Source organism: Rhinolophus sinicus, chromosome 2 (assembly GCF_057876585.1).
Source record: "Rhinolophus sinicus isolate RSI-liver-muscle chromosome 2, RSI-T2T, whole genome shotgun sequence".
NCBI lineage: Eukaryota > Metazoa > Chordata > Mammalia > Chiroptera > Rhinolophidae > Rhinolophus > Rhinolophus sinicus.
The window spans coordinates 40,752,014-40,767,283 of record NC_142502.1 but is presented as its reverse complement, the minus strand read 5'-3'; the positions used below and the strand labels follow the sequence as shown (position 1 = coordinate 40,767,283).

The window sequence follows — 15,270 nt, the reverse complement described above, 5'->3', positions numbered from 1 at the left end:
GAATTGATTAAATTAGAGACTCTGGGTATTCTTATTTAAACTGTGTTTTAATACATATTCATGGTTCAGTTGCACTAAAACATTATTAACTATATGAAATATTCTTTTAAAATTACATAAGCTGCTACTTGTCGTAGGGCTGGAGAGAGTTCATTTTTAAATGTTTAGAAAAATCAGTGAATGCATTTAATGCTGTGATGAATTACATTTTGCAGGAATTACATCTTAGATTTCATTGAGGTGAAGAATGATAGTTTCCAAGCTTCCTGAATTCTGCCAATATGATAAAGAAATTTATCCCTAAATTTCTGCCAATATGTAAATTTATCCCTAAATTTCTGCCAAAATCTTTGAAGGATTTTCTAGAATTTCTTAATAAAAAAGGATTATGGAAGAGTTAACAGTAAATCCATATCAGAGCTGGTTTTTAATGCTGATTAGGTATGTATCGTCATTTTGAAGCTTGCAATATTTTAGGTTGAAAAGAACCGTTTTTATTTTGTTTCATACAGCTGAGCCATGTATGCTGTAGTTTCAGTAGTAATTAATTGATCTTATTCTAGTCTTGACATGAGAAAGAAAACAAGAGATGTCTGAAAATTTATTTAATATTGCAACTACCAGATTATAATATCAGATGTTATAATACTTGGCATGTGCAATTAGTTAAAAATGGCAACCATATTTATTTAGAAAAAAACCTTGGTTGTCTTATAAGGATATTTCTTCTTTTAACCCCTGCCCCCCCCTTTTTTAAAATACCTAGTGAAATTTGACAGATTAAGATGCTGATGAAAATATTCCAGAGAGATAGTTACTGAAAAAGCCATCTATTTGACCTCATAAAAGAATAGATTACTCGGGAAATACCATTTATTAATGGAGCTTTTTTTAAATACAAGTACAATAACATTAAGAGAATTGCACAAGACTAGTGCAATTTTATTATTATGGTATAAAACATTCAGGCATATAAATATCAACTTGAATGAATGCTATTATTAGAGAGGACTAGACTCGTGATGAAAGGAGAATAAATAACTTCAAGTAAAAGTGATAATTTTCACATCATTTCTTCAGGTTATTGGATATGTGTAGAAATTTACTAGAGGACTAGTTCTTTATTCATAGTAGTACCGATAAAAATAGGTATAACTCTATGCTGTTATCCAGTAACCTAAAAGCCAACCTGTGACTTACTAGAGCTAAACAGTTAACTTTCTTCACTTGACCTTCTAGAAACTGAAGGTCCGGAGTTGAGAATTTATCTTTACATCTAGTTTATAGTTCCAGAAGTGATCCTAGCATAAAAATTTGAGTTACTGGAACATTTTCTCTTGGCAAGTACTGTTACTAACGAGGGTATGCTTTTTTAATGATTTTATGGATATTTTAACTTTCTAAAAGCTATCACACCTAATCCCTAGACTTAAATTTTCATTTAAATTTGTAGTTGAACATAATCACTTTTTGACAACTTATAATACTGTTAAATGTTTATATAGTTCACCTATCTTTGTTTAAATCAACTAAATCATGTCCCCACTATATACAAAGAAGTATATTGTAGGTGTTGTCATTGTCTTAGGATAGAGAGTTCACCTATATTTGGTTTCAGAGAAAAAAAGACTAGCACTTACTTATAAAAGATCAGTTATTAATCAATAATTAGTATTTTGAAATTTAATAAAAGCTTTGTATAATGGCATCATCAGGCTGAATACATTTGCCATTTTCCTTGAAAAACATTTCTACTCTTTTGAAAACCAATGACTAAATTGTGTTCGTTGACTTATTCAATCAAAAACATTTATTGAGCATCTGTTGTATGTCATACACTGTCCTGGGTGCTGGAGATTCAAAGATGAAGAAATAGCCCGATAATTTTAAAATTTGCACCTAAGTTAAGTTTTCATTCGTGACTTAGAGGCTCGTATCATGCTACACTCTCGTGCAGTAGGAAAGTGCTGGCTCTGCAGTCACACTGCCTGGGTTTGAATCCCAGCTCCCCACTCTTCAGCTGTGTTACTTCAGACTAATTTATTAATACTTAATTTGAGCCTTAGTGTCCTGATTTATAAAGTGACAGTCACAGCAGTATCCACCTCATAGAGTTGTTAGGAGGATTAAAGGAGACAATGTAAAGTGCTAAGCACAGTTCCTGTCCCATATAAGCCTTCAATAAATAAGAATAATGGCAATAATGATAATTATTACTGTTAGTTACTGAGCACTTAGACTCTGTTTGGTTTATAATTTGGTGTATGTAGGCTCTAAGGAAATAATATTTGTTTGGAATTTATATGGAGATTTTACTCATTTTTGTTCAAATTGCTCTCAAAACTAGAACATCTGTTTAAAACTCGTAAAATTTTCCTTTTGGCTTTGTTCCATTAAAACTTTCAGTGATGCTTCCTTGGGCCCCCTCTTTTATGCATCTAACAATCTGATGTTAACAGCACTGAAGAAGGCTTAGGGGCAAGTAACAATGACATGTCTTTTGTCAGGTATTAGAAACATGTACATCTGAGATATACGTGAATACAGATTGATTGGTGTGGTTCAGTTCGTGTGATTGTTTTGTAAATAAAGAGCTGAAAGATCTCATCTATAGATTTACTTATTTAAGACTCTTCTTTGGCCATTGTAAGAGAGAAGGTAAATGGAAAATATCTCTGATTGTACTGATCTTCTCCATCTGATATAATGCACTACGAAGTTGAAAGGAAACCAGATAGATTGATAATGATGATGGTTTTTGGCGAAGATGAGACTTATCTATGTTCTTATCTATCTGCTTTTGCAGAGATGCCCACATCCCATCTTAGAAACTATCTCTCCTTTTTTCTGCCTTCTGCTAATGCTCATATGTTCTTCATAACCATAAAAATAACAGAGTAATTTAAGCTTGTTCTTAACTTTAGTTCTAAAAAATAAATTTAAAATGATATTATTTTAACCTATACGTATAAAATGGGAAATTATTTTTAGCACAACAAATAAAACAAAGTCTTTGATTTTTAATTAAGCCTTTTTTTTTCCCTATAGATCTCATCTTCCAAATGAGAGCTAGGTTTTGGTTTGCAGTTGGCTCTGTGTTATGTAAAAGCTTGATTAGAATTTAGTATGCAACCACTTTAAGAATGTTTAATGAGCTAAGATCATAAATCTAGGGCTGGTAAGAATAGAAAATGCATTTTATTGCAGTTAAAGTGAATTCATTTTTTATACAATATCACCTAGTCACTGGAACAAGTTCTCTGAATGCCAATTGGCACATGGGGGTATTCTCATTTATAAATGGTTGCTTTGTGTATTCAATTCTTATATAGTTAAGAAAAAGAGCACAATTGGACTCTAGATAACTAAACATCTTTCACCAGTCCCCCCGCCCCCGCCTGAAGAACTTAAACCTTAAGGTACAAAAATAGTGAAAATGGTTCTTAGTAGAGATTTAAGAGGCATTTCCATAAAGTCAATTTCTAGGCTGAGTTTTTGGAGTCAGCACATATTATTACTCCACTTTCCTAAAATTTTAACATGTAAGTATATTTTTACTTACTTTTTTATACTTATTTCTACTGTGCCTTTGCCTCAAAAGACTAAGGAAGCATGAAATACAAGATTCAAATTTGAAGTAGCTGAGAAAGAAAAGAGGGGAGAAAAAGATTAGGGACATCAACCAGACTGGGAACGAGACAGTTGCTGAAATGCATCTTACATACCGCGAGGAGGCCACAAGTGGGCCCTGAATTTTTTAGCAGCAAAGAAAGTAGGCTCAGATAGTTTTCAAGTATACAGTGTCCATGGGATTAAAAATAGATCTTGGATCAACAGCTACTATTTTTGACCCAAGGATCAGAAATTTCTCGTAGGGTTTTTGTGAAGAACCTTCGCAATAGTCTCAGGAATGTCCTTACAGTGCATATATGAGTTGCACAGTGCTGTTCTTTCTACACCAGACAAGACTGAGGGCAGGACCATGTCTGTTATGCTTGTGTGTATCTCCCCACATCAAGGAGATTTCTGTTGAATGAATGAATGAATGAATGAATGAATGAATGAATGAATACTATAACATCCTTGGATAGAGCACCTCCAAAATAAAGTTCCCTAAAGCCAGATTGGAGGTGGAGGGGATGAACATATGCTTTAGCCGGAGACCACTTTTTGTCTTAGTCTAGCTTAATCCTTCAGTAGAATTTTGCATATGCAGAAAAATGAAATAGCTGCATATCTGTCAGGCAGCCTCCCTATACGCTGTGTATCTCAGCGTAGGTCTTGGTAGATGAGTTGTGATGAGCTTGGCATTACACCCCTCGGCAAGTTCTTACAGTGATCTTCTATAACTAAAACCAAACCAACAAAACTCACTCAAATGATTATTGGAAAACACTACAGATCCTGAATCACTTAAGAAAGAGGCAATTAGGTTGACCATATTTTAGTTAATAATATGAAGAGGTGAATGCATTTAAAAGAGATTTAAGATAGGATTGTAGCAGAAAGGATTTGTTGTTCGAGCTCTAGTTTAGAGCATGTAGTTATCCCGTGTGCATTTCCAAGCAGCACGCTTTTGGGGACTTCAGTGTAAGCATCGGAAACCCGGGGAACAGACCTAGCATAGTGGTTTTTGAAGGCACGGTGTGCACTTGCATCTTGACTCGGCCATTTTATTAGCCAGGCGTCCTTTGGCAAGTCCTTAACTTCTGTAAACCTCAGTTTCTGCATCTGTTAAATGAGGATGGTTCTTTCCATGTAAGGTTGTTCCAAGGATTAAATGAGATAATGCGTGTAAAGCTCTTAGCATTATGTTCCTGGCACATAGTTTTACTAAAAAGTTTACTATGACACAGAAATATGTAGGAACATGCAGCTTTATTCTTAAGTTTCTTGATGCACAGTACTTCGTTTTACCTACTCTGTCACTATAGAATTGTATTTTTGAGAAGTAGTCATTGTGAATCATTCTTTCCCCTTTTCTTTATGGTATTTTTGCTTACTTGTCGTCAGAAAATAAATCACAGAGGAAAGAAATTACTTCACTCTTGCATTGGAGCCAGAGAGCTACAGGAAATCAGGACTAGGGAGGGAAACAAAGAAAGTTGAACTTTCGGACAGAGAAGTAATTATATTTTTATTCGCAGCAGACTGCGTATTAAATTCTTACCTGTGAATTGCAAACTTCTGGAGAGTGACATCTGAAGATATATTTGCAAAATAAAATAAAATAGAGAGAGAGAAAAAAAAGAAAAACCTCTGGCATATTGAAATGAACCCATCAGTTAGTTTCATTCCCGCACATTCCAAAAGGAAGAGTGTGCCTGTCTTTCTCAGCATGGCCTGCTGGCCTCCAAATGCAGTTCCCTACAGCTGTTTTGCAGGCTTTTCACTCTTCTAAATTGCACGCTAAGGCTGGGAATCAGAAGTGGGGAGAATGTAGCTGGGCGCTAACATGTGGAGCTACAGCATCGAGTGAAAAGATCAGGGTTTCCTCTTAGGACCCTATTGTGGCAAAGACTAGGAGGCTTTTCCCAGAATGCACCTGGAATCCATTGGATTCAGGGAAACAAATGCTGGGCTCTCAGAAAACCTGGCTCCCAACTTCCCTGGCTTATTCTCGTTCTTATTTTTCTTTCCATTTGTTCTTCTGCTCCTTCTTTCTGCCGCTCTTTCTTTGTTTCATTCATTCTGTGATCTAAAGAAAGTTATCTCCCTTTATCTTGCTTCATATTCTATGAAAGGCTATTATTACTGGTGACTACAAGGCTTTTTCTGATGACCAGATTCTTTAAAGTTTACAGAAACACACGTTTTAGGAACCCTGCCTTTGGGAATTCCCTTCTTGAATGCCACTTAATAAGCAGGTTGTTGCCAGCATCATTCCAAATAAAGACATGGGCCAAAGATGGAGGTCAGGTGACCTGTGGTAGGAGGAAACGTGAAAAGTTGCTAAGGGAGAGGTGAAGTCAGCGGTGTAGTTTAGCTGAGTATCTCAGTGTGATTGTTCAATATATAACAAGCAGACTGCTTCATTTCAAATGCAAGTGAGGATAAAGTGATTTTAATAATGCTTCTTTAATTTTTAATTTTTTGTCACATTTAAATTTTTTTTTTTTAGTTTCAGGTGTACAAAACAATGTAATAGTTAAGCATTTATACCACTCACAAAGTGATAACCCCCTCCCCCAATCTACTACCCCTCTGACATCGTATATAGCTGTTAAAATTCCACTGACTCTATTCCTTATGCTATACTCCACATCCTGTGACTATATACATATTAAATTATAGTTGACATTCATTATTTTTCAGCTTCAGCTTCAGGTGTACAGTGCAGTGATCAGGCATCTACATCATCCCTGAGGTGGTCTCCCTAATAAGACAAGTGTCCATCAGATACCCTACAAAATCTTTACAACATTATTGATTATATTCTCCAATAATGCTTCTTTCTAACAACAAATTGAAGGTATTCTACGAAAGCTATAATAATACACAATTGAAAAGAAATCCAAAGTTAATTTTCTTTGTGGGATCTGTTTGTTGTTTGACTCTAAGATTCAGTATGGGTAGGGCTGTAACTCATCTCCATGAGTGACTCACTGTCTCCTACCTCCTACCCTTCTGGTGTCATTTGTTGCCTTTTAAACGCAGCGCGCGCTGTCAGAGTTGTGTGAGGAAGCTGTACTTAGGCCAGAGGCGTCCTCCCTCTTTGGGTGGGGTTCTAAGTCAGTGCCCTTCACCTCATATGCGTGAATGTATTAAGTTCCACAAAGTGTGTACAGTTTGGCTCTTACATTTTTCTAATATTAAAATCTTGCCAAGCATGATGTTTAAATTTTATGCTTCCTTTGTCCCATGTCTTGGGGGAAAATGTTAGTTGGCAAGGTGCTATGTATATATCTGTATTCTATTTCAATAATGCTTCATAATCATTTCTTTAAAGTTGGCTTTATCTATGAAGTGAAATGACTGTTTAGTTTTAACACCACTTAAGAACAGGGTTTTGCAGACGTTAAGTTCTTACTAAAACCATATAGATAACTACTAGAGAGTGATAATGGCATGAGCATGACCATGGAGTCTCATAAAGCTAGGTGGTTCATCTTACCTTATCTGTCTTCAGAATGGCTTCAGATGACTTCATCATCTCCTTCTGCCATGTCCGTTAAGGGAACATGTTTTAGCCATGCTTAAGACAGACTGTCATCCATCTTCCCTTTTCCTTTCCAGTCAACATACTGGCACAGGACAGCAGGAGGAGACATAGGGACCAGATCGTGACTTATCCCACATAAGCCTGTGGTTTGGAAGCTTTGTGTATGGAATGGCTTGGAGGGGAGGAATCAGGAGGAAGGGAACTAGGTAGAAGCTTATGGTATTAGTCTAGGAAGGAGATGGAAACCACAATGAAGATAGTGAGGGTGGCGAGAAGATGGAATGAATTTAAGAGACTTTTAGGACAGAAAATCTACACCGAAATTGATTGGATATGAGACACTGTTTCTCAAAGTATGATTCTTTCATCGGAATCATATACGTAATCTTAAAAAGACAGATTCCTAGGTCCTACCCAGACTCAATGAATCACCATCTCTTAGAGTAAGCCAAAGAACCTGCCCTTGTAACAAGCCCCTGTGTGATTCTGAGATGCAGATAGTAAAGGAAAGGGAAATGTAAAAAATGGTAGTTTTTGTCTTGGGTGTATGGCTGCACAGTGATGCCACAGATGAGATAGGGAATATAGGACACAGTAGGTTTGTGGGAGAGAAAATATAGTTCACTTTTTTACATCTTTTGGTGTCACCCTCCCTCCTCTTTATTCTCCCCTTTTTCTCCTCCCTGCCCTTTTTTCTGTTCTTCACTCTTGCTGCTCTATGAATGTATTTTGCTATTTTTGGTTGTTGCACTTTTGAATGTGGGTGAGCTCTTCAGGAAAAGTATCATTAGGTGGTAAAAAAAAAGATTAGCCTGTTGTCATCATCTCTGTATAACATGCCCCCATAAAGAGCTTACAGATTTTTGGAGTCATTTTTTTCCCCTAGAATTTTGTGATTTTAATGTTTTAGGCTTTTCACTGACAGGCATTGATGTACATCTCCCCAGTGTCCATTTGAACCACATGTATTGGCATTTATTTTTTTCAATTACAGTTAACATTCAATATTATAATTAATTTCAGGTGTACGGCATAGTGGTTAGACATTTATATAACTTACGAAGTGATGCCCTTGATAAGTCTGGTACCCACCTGACACCATACAGTTAGTACAATATTATTGACTATATTCCCTGTGCTATATTTTACATCTCACTGACTGTTTTGTAACTGCCAATTTGTACTTCTTAATCCCTTCACCTTTTTCACCCTGCTCCCAACGCCCCTCCCACCTGGCAACCATCAGTTTATTCTTTGTACTTATGAGTCTGTTTCTGTTTTGTTTGTTCATTTATTTTGTTTTTCAGATTGCACATATAAGTGAAATCATACGGTATGTGTCTTTCTTAGTCTGACTTATTTCACTTAGCATAATACTCTCTAGGTCCAGCCATGTCATTGCAAATGGTACTAAGATTTCATTCTTTTTTATGGCCAAGGCATTTTCAACTCTGCCCTGAGTCTGATGGCAATACGTTTACAGACCAGCCCTGAGCTGGCCTTTCTGCTTCCAGGGATCCCAGACTTATCCATCCCTTTTCTTCCTCTTTTCCCTTCAACCTTATCCAGACTTCAGCATCCAATTTAACTTCTCCCTCCATAACATTTTCTCTAGCCTCTTACGCCTCTCAGTTCCCATAATTTATATTTTTCATGTGACTCATTGGTTTGCAGTAGTAACTGGATTACTTATCTGGTTCTCTGATCAAGAGTGGATGTCTTCAAGATGCAACCCCAAAGAAACCTTTCTTTCTAGAAACCTCCTGGGGTCTAACTTCTTGGCCAGTGCGCCTTGGCCAGTGCGATTCAAATGTGCCAAGGAACCCATGCAGAACTCTTATAGGCTGTTTCACCTGTACTGTAATTCTTGGTTTATTTGTTTGCCTTCCTCACTGGCTTATTTAGTTTATTTGTTTGTCCCCCAACTCCACATAAGCTTATTGAGGGTAGCACCGTCCTCATGTCTTACCATTGAGTCCCGAGAGCCAGATATGTTCAACCTACCCCAAAGACACTAATAACTTACACTGAGTGAATACGTGACCTCATTTTGATTGAGAGTCTTAGCTTACCACGAGCAGAAGCCCTGCATCTGAATACAGCTTCGAATCTGATTTGATGCCTTGTGCTCTGTGTGCTCATATTTGTCTGGCCTCTCTTTCGCTCTGAACACCTACCTGTTGTCAGCGTGTAATGACAGAGATATTGTACCTTTGGCCCAGTTGGAGGCCCGGAGGAGGTATGTCAGGATTTGACGTCTTGGTCTGGTTTACCAGAGTCTCAGGTTACCTGCTCGTGGAAGCGCCCCTCCTATACCTGGTATTCTCTCCTCCCGAGGCATCCAGCATCTAAACATGTCTGTCATGTTCATGAAAGCTCCCTATCAGATAACCTCAATAAAAGCTTGGGATTTTTGACTTTAAAGCTACCTGCTTCAATCTTTGAAAGGAATGGTAGTAATATTAGGTGGTGGGAGATGATACTTTATTGGAATTAAAGGCAAGGACTGTGGAGCCAGGCTGCCTGTGTACTCGTCCCGTTTATGAATGGTGTGGCTTAGTGCCTGTGACCGCTCAGTCTCCTGTAAATTGGTAATAAATATAATACCTCATGGTATTGGTTAGAGGATTAAATGAGTTAATGAAAGAAGTACTTGGCATAATGAGTTAGCTTTAATTATTCGTTTATGTTTTGTGTTCTTGTAAATTGATGCTGATGAAGGCAATTTTCACTTATAATAAATATATGCAGATGTTTTTCTGTAAGTTTATTGTGTCTTTGTTCTGTTCTGTGCATTGTGGTAGGTATTGGGAGATACAGGAATTTAAGGACAAGTTATACCCCTTGCCTTAAGTTGTTGTTGTCTGGAAGATATAAACTAATAGACAGTATTAATGCAGATGAGACATGTTATGATAGGGAAAGTACGGGGTGTGATGGGAAGACTTCACCCAACGCTGGGGCATCGGGGAAGGCTTTCCTGCTGGGACCTGAAGGACAAATAGAAAGGAATCAGTGACGGGGGAAGAGAGCGTGTTTGATTGTTCCAAGCAGGACTGACTGATGTTCAGAGACTGTGACATAAGAAAGCAGAGTGCTTTTGAGGAACTGAAAATTGAAGGTAGGAAGGAAATTAGCAAACTTTGAGGCTTGAATAGAGACCCAGATGCTACAAGGCCTTGTCCACCACGTGAAGGAGCTTGAACTTTTCCTTACAAGCATGATGAGACCATTGAAGGGCTTGATCAGATCAGTAATGTGATCAGATTTGTGTGAGGGAGTTTTCTTTTTAACTTTTCATTGCGAAGTGAAATAGAACACCATCCGGACGAATGTGTAGCTTAATAAAGCAACTAAAGCAAGTGCCCTGGTAACTACAGCACAGATCAAAAAATAGAAATTTCCAGCCCTCCCACCCCCCCCCGGAGAAGCCCCTCCATGGGCCCCATCCCATTGACAGTCCTCTCTGTCCCCAAAAACATTACCCTAAATTCTAGTCATCACATCCCTGGATTTCTTTATAGTTCATTCAAGCGTGCGTCCCTAGACACAAGTTTTTTTCTTGCTCATTTAAAAAAATGTCTTTTAAAAGTCCTTTTTTATGTGCAGTTTCCTCTCCATCCCTTTATTTTTGTTACAATTTATAGCAGAATTGGGTCCTTCCTAGCAGAACTGGGCCCTTCCGACCTGTGCAACTTCTCCCAGTCTGGATCTGGGGTTCTGAGAATGGAAAGAAATGATGGTTTCCAGAAAGTTTTAAGAATTAGCATGTGTAAAACTTGACAATTGTATTTGAGGACAAAGAGGATGAGAAATATCTCTATAGAATGCTGACAGGGTGGTGGGACCTTTCAGTGAAATTGTAAAGCTTGGAGCTGTTGGGAAATGCTAATAAAGCTTTTGGATTTGGGTTTACTGAGTTTGAAGTGCCTGTGGATCTAAGAGGAGACGTCAAGTTCATCTCTCTCAAGCATTATTTTTACCTACTTCCTGTTTGCCGATAGTGTATTGTGACTTAAAAAAAATGTTGTCACCCGAAGAAAAAAGAGTTTATTCAATACAAAATAGGCTTTCAAGTACAACATAGTTTCTGTTGATGATAAAAAAAAATGTAGAAGGAAAGTTCAAAGGTTAGATTTAATTAAAGTGGGCCTGCCATAATAAATAAATGAATAACAACCAGAAGAATGAAAGGCAAGGTGGTAGCAGAGCATTCCAGCCACGTGGGTGTCCTCAAATCATTTTCTGGAGCCAAAATGAAACATTGTGCAGACAGTGCTCCAAAAAAAAAAGGCATCAGCTTTAAGTGAATTATACTATTTCTCCTGAAGTTATAAAAAGAAAAACAAAATTATTGATGAAGTGTGGATAGCAACTTGGGCTTTTAACAATTTTGTGAGTACATTTTAGTTCATTTCTGTGATTTATTTACAGTGTATTCACTATGACAAGAAAAAAATCTGGGGAAGGAAGAGATAAGAATAAATCCACACATCCTGCAAAAACTTCAGTATTTTTCCCGCCTTAAAACTATTGACCATAATTTTGAAAAACCACATGGAGTTTACTATTTTCCCCTCTTTAGAGAACCTGTCGACTAGGGAAGGATTTTAAAGTATTACGGAAGCCAGTGTGAATCTTTGGCCTTTGCTTTTCTGTCATGGCCTGTCACTTGGTCAGAGAAGATGGAGAGAACATGATTACATTCAGCCTTTGGAGTGTGGTCTACTTTTATTTTCAATATGACATAGATCACTCTAGTTCGAAAATTTTGGAAAGTGTTTAATGTCCTGGCATGTTGAATATAGCTCTCAAGTTTGACTCATAACTTAAATTTAGTGTTTTCATTCATTGTTTTGTGGTAACATATGAGATAGTACATCTGCACATTTTTTATGATTCAAAGAAAAATCCTATACTGGCTTTTTCCACTTCATCGCCAAATTACTTTTTAAGAAGTATTCTTTGAAACTGTGTCCCCAGGACATGAAATAAAATAAACATTATTGGTATAGGGTGCTGTTCATAGGCATTTTTTCATTCTTTCTCTGGAATGTAAATGGCTTCAAAGCCAAACAGAATTGTTTCCGGCGACAAGAGATGTTTTATTGTTGTTTTTCCACACAGTGATAAATGATTTTTTTCTTCCTGCCTTGACTGCCTGGGCTCATTTAGTGTTTCACATCTGCCTCTGTCACACTGCCCTCTACTTCGAACGTTCTGAACTTCGCTGGTGTTCTGGGTTCTGTCCTGATGATCTCACAAGGGGATTTCCCTCAGTGCTGGCTCCAGACCCCCTCTCTGCTGGAAAGTGCTTTGGGAGGGCCAGGACTGAACTCAGCTGCACGCACGGAACCTGGGCCCCCATGGCCACTGCCTGCAGGATGCGTCTGAGGGGCTGCTTGTTTGGTGTCACCTTTTCCTTCTCTTAGACAGTGGTTTTTAAGCCTTTTTTGACTGTGACCCACAGTAAGAAACAGTTGACATTACAACCCAATGTTCACATAACTTTAACTCTACATATGTAGATATATAAGTAAAAGTTGCACAAATCAGCTTTTGCATTTGAGTCATGCTTTGTAGTCTACTATTCTCTGTTCTCTTCCATCCCACTAAATTCCACTAAAAATATGATGTAACCCATTCTAGTCATTCCACAATCTATCACTAGCTTGTGATTTATAATTGGAAAATTCTGCGTAACATTCTGATAAACACATGATTCCTTTTCAGAGAATCCCTTCTCAGTATCCCCGCTCTTGAAGCTCTCCAGGGAAAGAACTGCTGCACTCTTTGAGGTGGCCTCTTTATTCCCTATTTCTAGTGAGTGTTTAGAGTATTTGTTCCTAAAATATATTATGAAGCATCTTTTTTTCATTAGGAAAAAGAGCACGCCAGGGATTAATGACTACATTTCAGGTTTCCAGGGCTGAGTGGAATAAATTCTTCAGTGCATTATTTCCTATTGGAGCCTAGAATAAAATCAGCCACGCAGTTCATTCACTGTTTTAAAAAGGAAACTTTAGCAAAACCTTTAAAAAGCAAATTATAAAAGAGAAAAATTTTGATCAAGTGTTAGAAAGTGGGCATCTTGGGTAAATGCTAACCTTATCGAGCCATGAGAAAAAGTAAAATACTATTTCATGTGTATCCTAGCACCTGAAGACCCACCTCGTTTGGGTTTTGATATATTCCTACCATTAGGGTGGCAAGAGTTAGCAATTTGAGTACAGTTTTTGCCATTGTTAAAGTGTCTCTCACTTTTTAAACTTTATATCACAGGTAATTATTTGCCCTTTTTCATTTTGTGTTGTCAGAATGTTAGGGGATTGCTCTTGATAATAAATGGGAGTGTTCAGGCAGCAGCAGGAAGACGGCAGTGATGGCAGGTGAAAACAAACAGAAATCAATTCACCTACAGTTCTGGAGGCTAGAAGTCTGAAATCAAGGTGTTAGTGGGGTTCGTTCTCTCTGGGGGCTCTGAGGAGAAGCTGTCCCATGCCACTGTCCTAGCTTTGGGTGGTTGTAGGCAACCATTGGCGTTCCATGGCATGTGGATGGATCACTCATCTCTCTCTCACATATACCATCTACCACCAACAAGTACCTTCTCTTATCCCTCCATCCTTCCAATATAGATATGTCGTAGTTTTAGTTAGATGGATACTGTCTTGGCATATTTTAATAAGGCAAAAGCTATTGACAACTAAACCATATCATATGTTTAATGATCCCTTTCAATTTGCATACAACTTTTTGCTTTCTCTAGGATTAATAACAGCTTTCTTGTTTTATTTGCATAGTTTCCTGTAGATTTATCACTAATTACCAGACTTACTCAGTTATGTAAATCTCTCAGTTCATTCACACAAGACACTCTTAATAAGACCTTATTCCTAACAATTCATCTTGAAGAAATAACTGCCAGAGCCATGTGACTTACTGTCATCTAGATCTGCTGTACAGCTGTTGACTTGTTCTCCTTTTCTCTCTCAGATGCCCTGCCATGAATCTCATGTTGTCTTCTTTTTTGACATGTAGCCTAATTTGGGTGGAGAAATTCTCCACTGGTTTCCTGAGAAAGTATTCAAGAGAAGTAAATTTTGCAGCCTTGGATGTCTACACGTATTTATTCGTCAGCCCCGTGCCTAAACGATCGCTTTGTCTGGGTTTGGAATTATAGTCTGAAAATTCTCTCTTTGAGTTTAAGAGGCATTGTTTTGTTGTCTTCTTGCTGCTAATGTTCTGTTGCGATGTCTGATCCCACTTTGATTCTTGATGCTTTGAGTGAAATCTGATTTTTCTCTATAGATTTTAAAGTCTTTTCTATCACCACTGTTAGGAAATTGTGGGATCATGTGCCTTGGTTTGATTTGAGATGGGTCTGTTTTCATTCATATCTTGTGCACTTGTTGGAGGGAGACTGGAAATTCATGCCCTGTAGTTCTAGAAATTTTCTTGATATATTTGATTTCTTCCCCTTTGTTTTTCTTTGTTTTCTGTTTTGATTCTCTTATTCTGATGTTCAACCTGTTGGGCCAACCCTCTAATTTTCTTTTCTTTCCTGTTTTCTTTGTCTCGTTTCCCTGCTTTCTTGATATTTCTTCAACTTTCCTTCAGCCTTTCTATTGAGCTTGTCTTCCTGCTATTTTGTTTTTCATTTTCAAGAGCTTCTTTTTGTTTTGAATTTTTTTCTACCTGCATGGTTTGTTTTTATCATTTTGCTAATTTGGTGCATTTATCATTTTGTTCTTTTCTATTATGGAATTGCCTTAAATCTCTGGTAGTCATTTGTGACAGTGGGGTTTTATATTAGTTTCCTATTGTTGCTGTAACAAATTACTACGAACTTAGTGACTTAAACAGCACACACAGTCTTACCTTACATTTCTGTAGATTAGAAGTCTAATATGGGTTTCATTGGACTAAAATTAAGGTGTTAGGACTGCATTCCTTTCTGGGAGCTCTAGACTTTCCTGGACTTTTTCCAGCTTTTAGAGGCCACATACATTCCTTTGTTTTTGTCTTGCTCCATATTCAAAGCCAGCAACGTTGCATCTCTCTGATTTTTCCACTGTAGTTACCTTTTCCTCTGACCACAGCCAGGA

The 15,270-nt window shown here is 37.6% G+C and overlaps 1 protein-coding gene across 3 annotated transcripts in view; it reads left to right on the top strand.

The window, feature by feature from the left end:
* DSE (dermatan sulfate epimerase) overlaps positions 1-15,270 on the top strand; it is a 58,153-nt gene that overhangs the window by 26,908 nt on the left and 15,975 nt on the right. The gene's annotated exons all lie outside the window — the stretch shown is intronic.